We start from the raw sequence: 11,012 nt of genomic DNA on the forward strand, positions 1-11,012 counted from the left end.
CCTAGTTCATCTCCTTGGGCTTGCCCCGTCCTCTTTGTCAAGAAGAAGGATGGTACGGACCGGATGGTTGTAGATTATCGACCTGTCAACTTGGTCACAATTAAGAACAAATATCCGCTCCCCAGGATCAACGACCTGTATGATCAGCTCGCTGGATCCTCAGTCTTCTCTAAAATGGATTTGAGGTTGGGCTACCATCAAATCAAAATCAGAAATGGGGACATTCCGAAAACGGCCTTTGTTACTCGTTATGGCCAATACGAGTACACCGTCATGTCCTTTGGTTTAACCAACGCTCCAGCCACCTTCTCTCGGTTGATGAACTCAATCTTCATGGAGTATTTGGATAAATTCGTCGTGGTTTACCTCGATGATATACTCATCTACTCCAAGAACAAGGAAGAACATGCCGAACACCTAAGGCTAGTGTTGAAGAAACTTCGAGAGCATCGCCTTTATGCCAAATTTTCTAAATGTGAATTCTGGTTGTCAGAAGTGACCTATCTTGGACATGTAATTTCTGGTAAAGGCATTGCTGTTAACCCTGAGCGAGTTCAAGCCGTCCTTAATTGGACTCCACCTGAATCGGTCAAGCTAGTTCGGAGTTTCCTTGGCCTAGCGAGCTATTGCCGTCGCTTTGTCGAGAATTTCTCCAAAGTTGCCAAACCTCTAACTGAACTCCTCAAGAAAGATAAAAAGTTCGAGTGGACTCCACAATGTGAGCACAGTTCCAGGAACTGAAAAGACGTTTAACCTCTGCTCCCATACTGGTACCACCGGATTTTTCCAAGGATTTTGTTATCTACTGCGACGCCTCGCGACAAGGACTAGGCTGTATTCTCATGCAATATCGACACGTAATTGCTTATGCTTCACGACAATTACACCCGCATGAGGAAAACTACCCCACTCATGATCTAGAGCTTGCAGCTATAGTCCATGCACTCAAAACCTGGCGACATTACCTTCTCGGTAATCGTTGCAAAATCTACACTGATCACCAAAGTCTGAAGTATATATTCACCCAACCGGATTTAAATCTCAGGCAAAGACGTTGGGTCGAGTTGATCACAGATTTCGACTTAGGAATAACTTACACCCCAGGGAAAGCCAACGTCATGGCTGATGCGCTAAGTCGTAAATCTTATTGTAACAACCTGATGTTACAACAAAGTCAACCGCTTCTCCATGAGGAATTTCGGAAGCTTAACCTTCACATTGTTCCTCAAGGATTTCTTTCCACCTTGGTGGCGAAACCTACTCTTACGGATCAAATCATCGCTGCCCAAAAGCGAGATAAGGGAATATCTAAGATCAAGGAGAACATTGCTAGCGGAGGTGCTAGATGTTTCTCCACAAATGATCATGGTGTTGTGTACTTTGAGAACCGTTTAGTGGTTCCCAAGAACCAGCATCTACGACAGTTGATCCTTAAGGAGGCTCATGAATCTCCTCTCACCATTCATCCCGGTAGTACCAAGATGTATCAGGACCTACGCTAGAGGTTCTGGTGGACTAGGATGAAGAGAGAAATTGCTCAGTATATTGCTAATTGCGACGTCTGCTATCGTGTAAAAGCAGAGCATCAACGGCCTGCTGGCACCCTTCAACCCCTAGCTATTCCTGAATGGAAATGGGATAAAATTGGTATGGACTTCATTACCGGTTTTCCCAGGACCAAGAGAGGGAATAACGCTATCTTCGTCGTTATCGACCGTCTTTCCAAAGTGGCCCATTTCTTACATGTTCGTGAGAGTATAACTGCTAGTCAGTTAGCAGATTTGTACATCTCCCGAATAGTGTCTCTCCATGGTGTTCCTTTGGAAATTAACTCGGATCGAGGAAGTCTTTTCACCTCTCGATTTTGGGAAAGTTTCCAAAATGCTATGGGAACCCGCCTTTCTTTTAGTACCACTTTCTACCCTCAATCAAGTGGTCAAGTGGAACGCGTCAACCAGATTCTAGAAGACATGCTTCGAGCTTCTGTTATCTCATTCGGAATGGAGTGGGAGAAATGCCTTCCATTTGCCGAATTTGCTTATAACAACAGCTATCAATCCAGCTTGGGCAAAGCCCCTTTTGAAGTTCTCTATGGACGAAGGTGTCGAACGCCTCTTAACTGGTCAGAAACCGGGGAAAGACAATTCTTTGGCCCGGATATGATTCAGGAAGCAGAAGAACAAGTTCGCATCGTTCGTGAAAAGTTGAAAACAGCCCAATCTCGTCAAAAGAGTCAATATGACCGAAAACATAAGGCTATGACTTTTGAGGTTGACAAGAAGGCTTACCTTCGGGTTACTCCTCTGAAGGGAACCCATCGCTTCGGTATCAAGGGCAAATTGGCTCCTTGTTACATTGGACCCTTTCGCATTCTCGCAAAACGAGGAGAAGTTGCCTACCAATTGGAACTACCTCCGCATCTCTCTAGAGTCCACCACGTCTTCCACGTTTCTCAACTCGGGCGTTGCTTCTCGGATCCTATCCGTGGAGTAGACCACGAAACGCTTGATCTCCAAGATAATCTCACGTATCGAGAGTACCCGGTTCGTATCCTCGATCAAGCTGAGCGTACCACTCGACGTCATAATATCAAGTTTCTCAAGGTTCAATGGTCGCACCATTCTGAGAATGAAGCAACTTGGGAAAGGGAGGATCGTCTTCGACTCGAGTATCCCGCCTTCTTCCCGGAGGAACCCAAATCTCGGGTCGAGATTCTTTTGAGTGGGGGTGAGTTGTCACACCCTAGCTAGTTCATGCATTAGAGTGTTGCATCATGTCTATCCTTTCATCAGAAACTTGAAATGGGGATGTCAGAACCCCCAGCCCCCTCTGAAACCAACTAGGGTTTACTAAAAACTTTTTCAATGAACCTGAAATGCCCTTCTAAAATGTCCATCATTTTTGTCTTGGTTCAGAATCTCTGCCAAAAGTGTTGCACAATTTTCTAGGTCATCTTAGGATCTTTGAATTAAATGATAAGTATTTGAATTTGGGCATTTAAAATTATATAAAATATTTCAAATGCTCAAATATTCCTAAACTGAAATGTTTCATGTTGGAAATATTCCAACTTTGGACCAGGAGCAGTTTGGTGATTTTAGGAGTTGCCTAGGTATTTTTAATAATTCAACAAAGTTGCAGAAAAATAGAAAAAGAAAAAAAAACAGAAAGGAAGGACTTACCTAGCGCCTGCAACCCGGCCCACCTGCCGGCCCAGCCCAGCGCCGCGCCAGTGAGCTGCTTGCCCGGCCAGGCAGGCAGGCAAGGTGCTCGACGGCGAGCACCGCATGGGTGCCACGCACCTGCTCGCCGCCTCGCCGCTCCACTCACCCGGCTAACGACGTGGATCGACCCCTCTCTCTCCCCCGAACCCCCCAGACGCCCCCTCTCCTCTCCAGCTCCTCCCCCTCACGCTCCCCAGCCATGGCCGACGCCACCGCCGCTGCTCCATCGTCGTAGCCGCGCTCCCCGCCGCCGGTGCTCCGTTTCGTGGTGTCTAGGAGCTCCGCCGCTGTCCACTTCGTCGAGCTAACCGAGCCCCGCGTGCTCGTGAGGCCCGAGTCCACCGCACCGACCTCGCCCGAGTTCGCTGTCGCCGGAGATCCCCTTCAACACCGTCGCCGCATCAGCTCGTCCCCGACCCCGCCGGTGGCCTCTACGGGTGCTCTGTGAGCCTAGCTACCCCTCCTACCCTTCCTCTCTCGCCCCTGAGCTGTGTAGCCACCGCACGAAGATCACCCGCACGCACCACCGCGGATCTCGTCGCCGACGTGCTCCCGGCCATCCTCCGGCCACCTCACGGTGTCCAACGCACTCACCACGCTGCGTTGAGTCCAACCGTGCACTCCCCGCACCTCACCGCACACCCTAGCCCCGAGTTCGCCTTCACCCGAACTCCGATGACCGCCTAGGTCGTCGCCGGCGCCAACTCCGGCCACCCCGACCCCAACTGACTCCGCCAAGAGCCGCGGCTCGTCCTCAGCTCCACCCTGATGCCCTCCGCGACCCATTTGGTGGCCGGAACGGCCAAAACCACTTCCGCCGCCGCGTCGGGCTCGCTGGTGTCTAAACGCCGATGCAGCCATTTTGACTTTGACCACGGGTGGGCCCTGGTTGACTCTATTGAGTCAATGACAGGTGGGGCCCCCTTCTGCTAATTAGCCAGATTAGTTTAAACTAAATTAAATTAGTTAATCATCCACTGACACCCTGGACCGACGCATCAGGTTTGACCTGGACCGGGTCTGTTGACTTGCTGAGGTCAGCATGACCTCATGCTGACGCAGTAAACCTTTTCTGAAATTAAAATAAATCTAAAATGATTTATAAATTCCAGAAATTGTTGCAAACTTCAAAAATTCATATAAATTCAACCGTAGCTCCAAATCAAACAAATTATATATGAAAAATGATCAGAAAAATCCAATCTATCCATCTGTACTAGTTTCATGCATGTTTAAACAAACTAACTTGAGGTTTAGTGCAGAACAAGATAAAACACTTTAAAGGGCCATTTATGAGTTTGAAATTTGAATCTTTGGTTCAAATTGATTCAAACCCATCTGGTTTTAGTTGCATTAGCCCAACACACTCATATTGACATGTTTCATGCATGCATCATATTGTCGCACATTGTTTGGTGATGGTTGTGTATCGGTGTTCTTTGCGGTAGGTTCTGCCTCCGAGGAGTACCGTGATTACCCTAGCGAAGAACCGTATCCGTGCATCGATCCATCAGGCAAGCAACCAACCATTTGATCATATCGGTACAATCCCATGTTCTCACTCCTGCTCTCTTTTACTGCATTAAGACAACGCGTTTCAAACTGCTGTGTGCTACGGTAGTTGAACCCATTTCCTCTGCATGACCTGTCATTGCCACAGTAATTAGATGAAACCCACTAGCATGTGTAGGAGTTGATTGAGCCATATGTATGTGTTGTTCCTACCTTGCTATGCCTGCTATGCTTAGAGTCGTGTCAGGTCTGGTTCATCTGGGTGATGGGCTAGAGTGAAATGATCATGTCGGTAATGAGAGTGATGTGGTGAACACGATTTGGTAAAGGTATCGATGAGAGGCCATGTAGGAGTACATGGTGGGTTGTTTCATTGAAGCCGACCTTAAGAACTGAGATCTGTATACGTGATTTAAGATTCAGCTACTACCATGCATTGGGCCCTGAAATATGACCCCGCTCGACTTATTATTACCCTAGTCCTCTGTCCAGGAGTTGCAAGTAGTTTCTGGTGTTTGTAGCTTACTGGAGGCCGTGGACAGCGCTGACCCGCGGGGTGGGCTGTGATGCGGTAGGTACATGGCACGGTGTATCGAATACCCGTTAGGTATCTCGGGAACCCTGTACACATCGTTCGGGGCCGTATGGGAAACCTCGGCCGGACTCCCTGCGGATGGAACCTGGATAGGCGTTAAACCTGGACTAGAGACTTAGGTGTTTAGGTAGGTCGTGGTCTACACCCACGTCGGCTTTCGCTTGAAGTCTGCCGAGCACATGTCGTGTGCAGACGCTAAGTGGTGGAAACATGTATGAAGAAGTACACCCCTGCAGGGTTAACATGATCTATTCGAATAGCCGCGTCCGCGGTAAAGGACTACTTGGTTGCTTATATAGTTCATAGACAAGTGAATGGATACTACTAAAAATCTCAAGATAAGCGTGAGTGCCGAGGATGGCTCTTCCGTAGGATGACGGAGGTGGATCCTCGGTGGTGTATTGAAGTGGTGAGTAGTGGACTCGTGTGCGCAAAACCATTTCAAGTTGGAGTCTCGTGGGATAGTTTAGCCAAGAGTCAAAGCTGGCTTGCTGCAATAACTCCACCAACCCTTCTTGATAATGTGCATGTATGTAGGATCTGACGTAAGTCTTGCTGGGTACCTTTGTACTCATGTTGCTATAATTTACATTTTACAGAAGGCGCTGCAACCCCTTCTGATGGGTTATTCATAGACGTTGACATCGACGAGTAGACTAAGGCCCAGGTGGTAATCCTGAGCTTGTGAAGGTCCACGTAGTATAGCTAGTCTTTCCAAGCCTCTTTTATTTTGCTAGTTGTCTGTACTCAGACAAGTTACTTCCGCTGCTGGTTGGTATGATTGTATGACTTGAATGTGGGTCGTGTGACCCGTACTTGTATGTATGTTATGTATGGCTCTCTGAGCCTTTAAATAAAGTACTTGTGTCGTAGAGTCATGTTGTGATACCTTGTTGTATTTGCACATGTCGAGCATATTGTGTGTATGATTGAAATGCTTGGTATGTGTGGGATCTGACTATCTAGTTGTTTATCTTTAGTAGCCTCTCTTACCGGGAAATGTCTCCTAGTGTTTCCATTGAGCCATGGTAGCTTGCTACTGCTCCGGAACACTTAGGCTGGCCGGCATGTGTCCTTCTTCGTTCCTGTGTCTGTCCCTTCGGGGAAATGTCACGCATTGAGTACCGGAGCCCTGTTAGCCCGCTACAGCCCGGTTTACCGGAGTCCTGCTAGCCCAGTGCTACAGCCCGGACCCACTTGCTGATGACCGACACGTTTGATGCTGGGTCATGGATGCCTGTCCCTGTAAGTCTGTGCCACTTTGGGTTTACGACTGGTCATGTCAGCCCGGGCTCCTTATCATATGGATGCTAGCGGCATCATCATATACGTGAGCCAAAAGGCGCAAATGGTCCCGGGCAAAGGTAAGGCGACACCCGTGGGAATACCGTGCGTGAGGCCGCAAAGTGATATGAGGTGTTACAGGCTAGATCGATGTGACATTGAGTCGGGGTCCTGACACCCTTAAAGAGTTTGAAGGTCGCAGCGGGATCCAGGCAGCATGCCTGATAAGCTTCCGGGTAGCCGCCCGTTGTGGATCCTTCGCGTTGCGCCACGTGGCAGGGTCAGTCTGCCCACCCAAGCGCATGACGGAACAGGGCCTCAGGCGGGGCCCGCCACTACCGCGCCTCAGCATGCGAATGGATCTGTTGCGGCTGTGCGGACGGTTGGGATTCCCTCGTCGTAACTGTGCACAGTTACTTCATGTGGTAAATCGTGGGGGGCATGGGGTGCTGAGCACAGTTAATCCCACGCCCACCCCATCGGCTTCTCAGCCCATGGACCTATAAGTAGGCGGGAGGAGGGGGGCAGCGGAGCACGCGCACCCATTTCCCCTACTCCCCTTGCTTCTTCTTGCTTCTTCTTCCTCTCGCTGCCGCCACGCCGGACCATGCCACGCCCGCAGCGATGAGCTCTTCCTCCGCCGCCGCACCTCCTGCCGTGCGCTCTGGCTTGTGGGACGGCTCCGAGGTGGACGACGACCACATTGAGTTCCTCCACAAGACGCATCGCCTCCCCGGTGTGGACCTAATGCGAGCCCGCGCCGCGCCGGAGAGGGAAGTGTCACCAGCGCCGGAGGAGGGCGAGCGGGTCGTATTCCGCTCGCACCTCATGCCTGGCCTGGGGCTGCTGGCGAGAGGTTTCTTCCGCTCCTTCTTGGAGTTTCACGGGCTCCAGCTGCACCACCTTACCCCGAACACGGTGGTGCTGCTGGCTGCCTTCGCCACCTTGTGCGAAGGCTTTCTCGGTGTTCTCCCCACCATCGAGTTATGGGGGGAGTTTTTTCAGTCCAAGCTTGGCACGCACGTCGCCGGCGTGCCGGCCCAGTGTGGTGCCTTCATCGTGATGCGGAGATCAGTGGCCGACAACCCATTTCGCACCATCCCGCTGATCAAGTCGGTGAAGATGTGGCAGCGGTCGTATTTTTATGTGAAGAATGTCGCCCCAGACGGCGACTGGGTCAATCTGCCGCCTTACGAAGCCGGCGCACCGGCTGGGAGGCTCCCCAGCTGGTCCCAATGGGTCAAGACGCTGACTCCCGCAGGCGCCGCTGCTGTCGAGCGACTCCGAGTACTGACGCAGTCGGAGGGTTTGACCGGGGCCGATCTGCTGGCCGCCTTCATGGCGCGTCGAGTCCTCCCGCTCCAAGGCCGACCACATTTGCTCTGTCAGATGAGTGGCCACCAGGACCCGAGTTGGATGTGCTCCAAGGACATGCCCCACGCGGAGGTGGCGGACACGGTGAATTACATCGCAAACTGCAGCCTCACGGCAGATTGGCGGTTCGGCAAGGAGTCGTACTCACGCGCCAACCCCCCGCCTGATGTAAGTCGTCTCTCTTCTTCTTCTATCTTCTTTTGCAGCCGAATCCAACTTCTGATCTTTTTGGTTTTCCTCGAGTCAGAACCCCCTCATCCAGCCTTCAGCCAGCACCGCAGGCCCGGCCTGTCAGTTCGTCTCCGACCGAGCAGAGAGCAACGTCGATGACCCTGGCTTGGGGGGCGCGGCGATGGAGGACGACGCCGAAGGAGGAGGAGGAGGAAGAGGAGGAGGCTTCAGGCCCTCGGCCACCTTTTCCGACTGGCCTGATGACGACGCCGAGGGGGAAGTCACCCCTTGCCATCAACCAAGAGCCGGCTAGCCGAGCGCGAGTTCCTCCGCAGGCTTGGATGGTCAAGGCGGCGCAAAGAGGCGCCGGGCCGGGCCAAGCTTGCTTGGTGGCAGGTCGAAGAAGTTCAAGGGGGCGGCCGCCGCGATCAAGCGGGAGGAGGCGATCACGAAGGCCAACCGCTTCCGAAAGGAAGTAAAAAAGCCGCCACTGATCTACGCGTAAGTGCTTCCGCCTTTTGTCTTGTTTTCTACTGGTGAATCTTGTCCAAATCTTTTACACGCCTTCCTCGCTTCAGGGCTCCCCTCACTTTTGAGAGGGTCGCCACCGCCTCCGTCATGGGGTCGGCAGAGACGTCCGCCACTACTCTGCGGATTGACCCCGCAGCCGACCTCCGGGAGGTGACAGAGCGGAACGCGCGGGAGAAGCGCGAGGAGGACGAAGCCGCCCGTCTGGAGAAGGCGGAGGCCGAGAAGGCGGCGGCCTCCGCCCAGAGGAAGCTGGATGAGGCCGAAGCTGCCGTTGCGGCAAGGCGGCGAGCTGAGGAGGCCGCGCACCGCCAATCGGTGTTGCTCATCATCCCGCTGAACTCCGTGCTTCCGCCCCCGGAGTTCACGGGGCAGACTGGGGAAGCCGGTGGCGAGAACCACATCATGGAGAGGGAAAGCGGCGAGGCCTCCATGTCGGACACGGATGTGCCACCACCGCCGCCTGCGCCGCTATCCGGGAGTGCGCAAGGTAAACAGCCGGTAGGCCCGCCGGTGCCGCCGACTGAGGATGAGTCCGTGGTGAGGCTGCTCCTTCAAGTCGCCTCGCCAGCGCGCCGCCGCCTTGAGAAGGCGACTTCGGCGCCGTGCCCCTTGGTGACCGGCGCCGCCAGCTCGGCCATCCCAGACACTGAGGCAACGAGTGCCGCGCCCGTTGGGTGGGTGCGAGGAGGCGGCACAGGCCCGCTGAACCAGGCGCTTCTGGATGTTCAGGCGAAGCTGCGAGCCGAGGGCGACGCCATCCAGAACTGCACCAAGGCGCATCTAGCGTCGCGAGCAGTCGTCCGGGTATGCTTTCATTTTTGACTATTGCTTTTCCTTGTTCTTCTCTATGGGGGCGCGCCAGCGCACCCACTGGGTGTAGTCCCCGAGTTTCGGGCCGGCTGCTGAGCAGGCGGCTCGGAACTCCTTCTGGCGAGTTCCAATACTTATCTTTGTCTAAAATTCTTATCACAGGAGTATCACAACCTCCGCGTCACTGCCTTCAACCGCAATGTTGAGGAGCTGGGCAGGCGGACTGCCGACTTGTTGGAGAGCCGGAGTGAGTCCTCCTTCTTCTTCGCGGGGGCGCGCTGGTGCACCCGCGGGCTGTAGCCCCCGAGATTCGAGCCGAGTGCTGAGCAGTCAGGCCGGATCTTCCCAGCGACCTTCTTTGTTGACGACATAACATCTTTTCCTTTTCATTATTCAGAGGCCAACGCCACTCTTCAGCAGCAGCTGGGCGAAGCCAACACCGCCTTGCGCGCCAAGGAGGAGGAGTGCAGCAAGCTCGCCGCGGAGCGCGACCTGCTGGCTGCGCAGCTGGCAGAGCAAAGGGAGCTGCTCAAGAAGGCGCAGGACGAGGAAGAGAAGAGAGAGACTGCTCTCGTGGCTGAGTTCGAAAGCGAGCGCTCCTCCTGGACCGACAAGGAGGCACAGCTGACCTCCGGCTTCCATGAGATTGAGGACATCATCGACGGTGAGCTTCTTTTCTTCCTTTCTTTCTTTGAGCCTCCGACTATGGGTCGGGCTGACTCCTGATTTTTTTGACTTGCTTCTTTTCAATCTTGGCAGACTTCTTCCCTGGCCACTCGCAGGCGTCCACTCGAGCCATCGAAACTGATCGCGAGGCGCGGAGGGCAGATGGTGCAGAGATTGCCGCCAACACCGCCCGGACCCTCGATGAGTAGCTTCTGAGCATCGAAGCTCGTCTGTGGCCGGCCCATCGGATGCTGCACCGGCTTCAACGTGCCGGTGCCCAGGCGATTGCCGCCCTATGGCCAGACATGCCGGTTTTGCGCACTCCCAATCGGATTGCCAACTGGCTGGAGGTCGTGGCTGGTCGTCTTGAGGCTTGGAAGGGTTCCTCGGCCCGGGCTAGAGCGCGCCGGTCCTTGGAATTCGTCAAGGCGTGGTATCTAGGGATGGACCTGGACCGGCTGGCCGCGTTTCGGTCAGAGGCCCAGGCGGAGCTGGTAGCTGTGGAAGACGCCCTCGTCGCGCATGCCGCGGCGATCGCCGACTACGCAGACACCAGCGTCTTCGTCCCTGATCGGGCTGAAGACGGCAGGGAGGCGCCGCTGGAGTGCTTCGGGATGAACCCGGATTATGACGAGGACTCGGCGGAGGTGATCAGTTCCAGCACCGAGGAGGAAGGCGAGGCGGAGGATGGAGGTGAGACGGAGGCGCCAGAAGATGGAGCGGGCAACCAGCCTCCGCTCGACCGCGCCTCCAGCAACGAGCCGCGCCCGACCGAGTCGGCTGCCGCCGGAGACGATCAAGCCGAGACTGTCCAGCCGGCCGCCCTGACGCCTGACACCGTCGTC

The sequence above is a fragment of the Triticum aestivum genome, chromosome 2B, assembly GCF_018294505.1.
Source record: "Triticum aestivum cultivar Chinese Spring chromosome 2B, IWGSC CS RefSeq v2.1, whole genome shotgun sequence".
Taxonomy (NCBI): Eukaryota; Viridiplantae; Streptophyta; class Magnoliopsida; order Poales; family Poaceae; genus Triticum; species Triticum aestivum.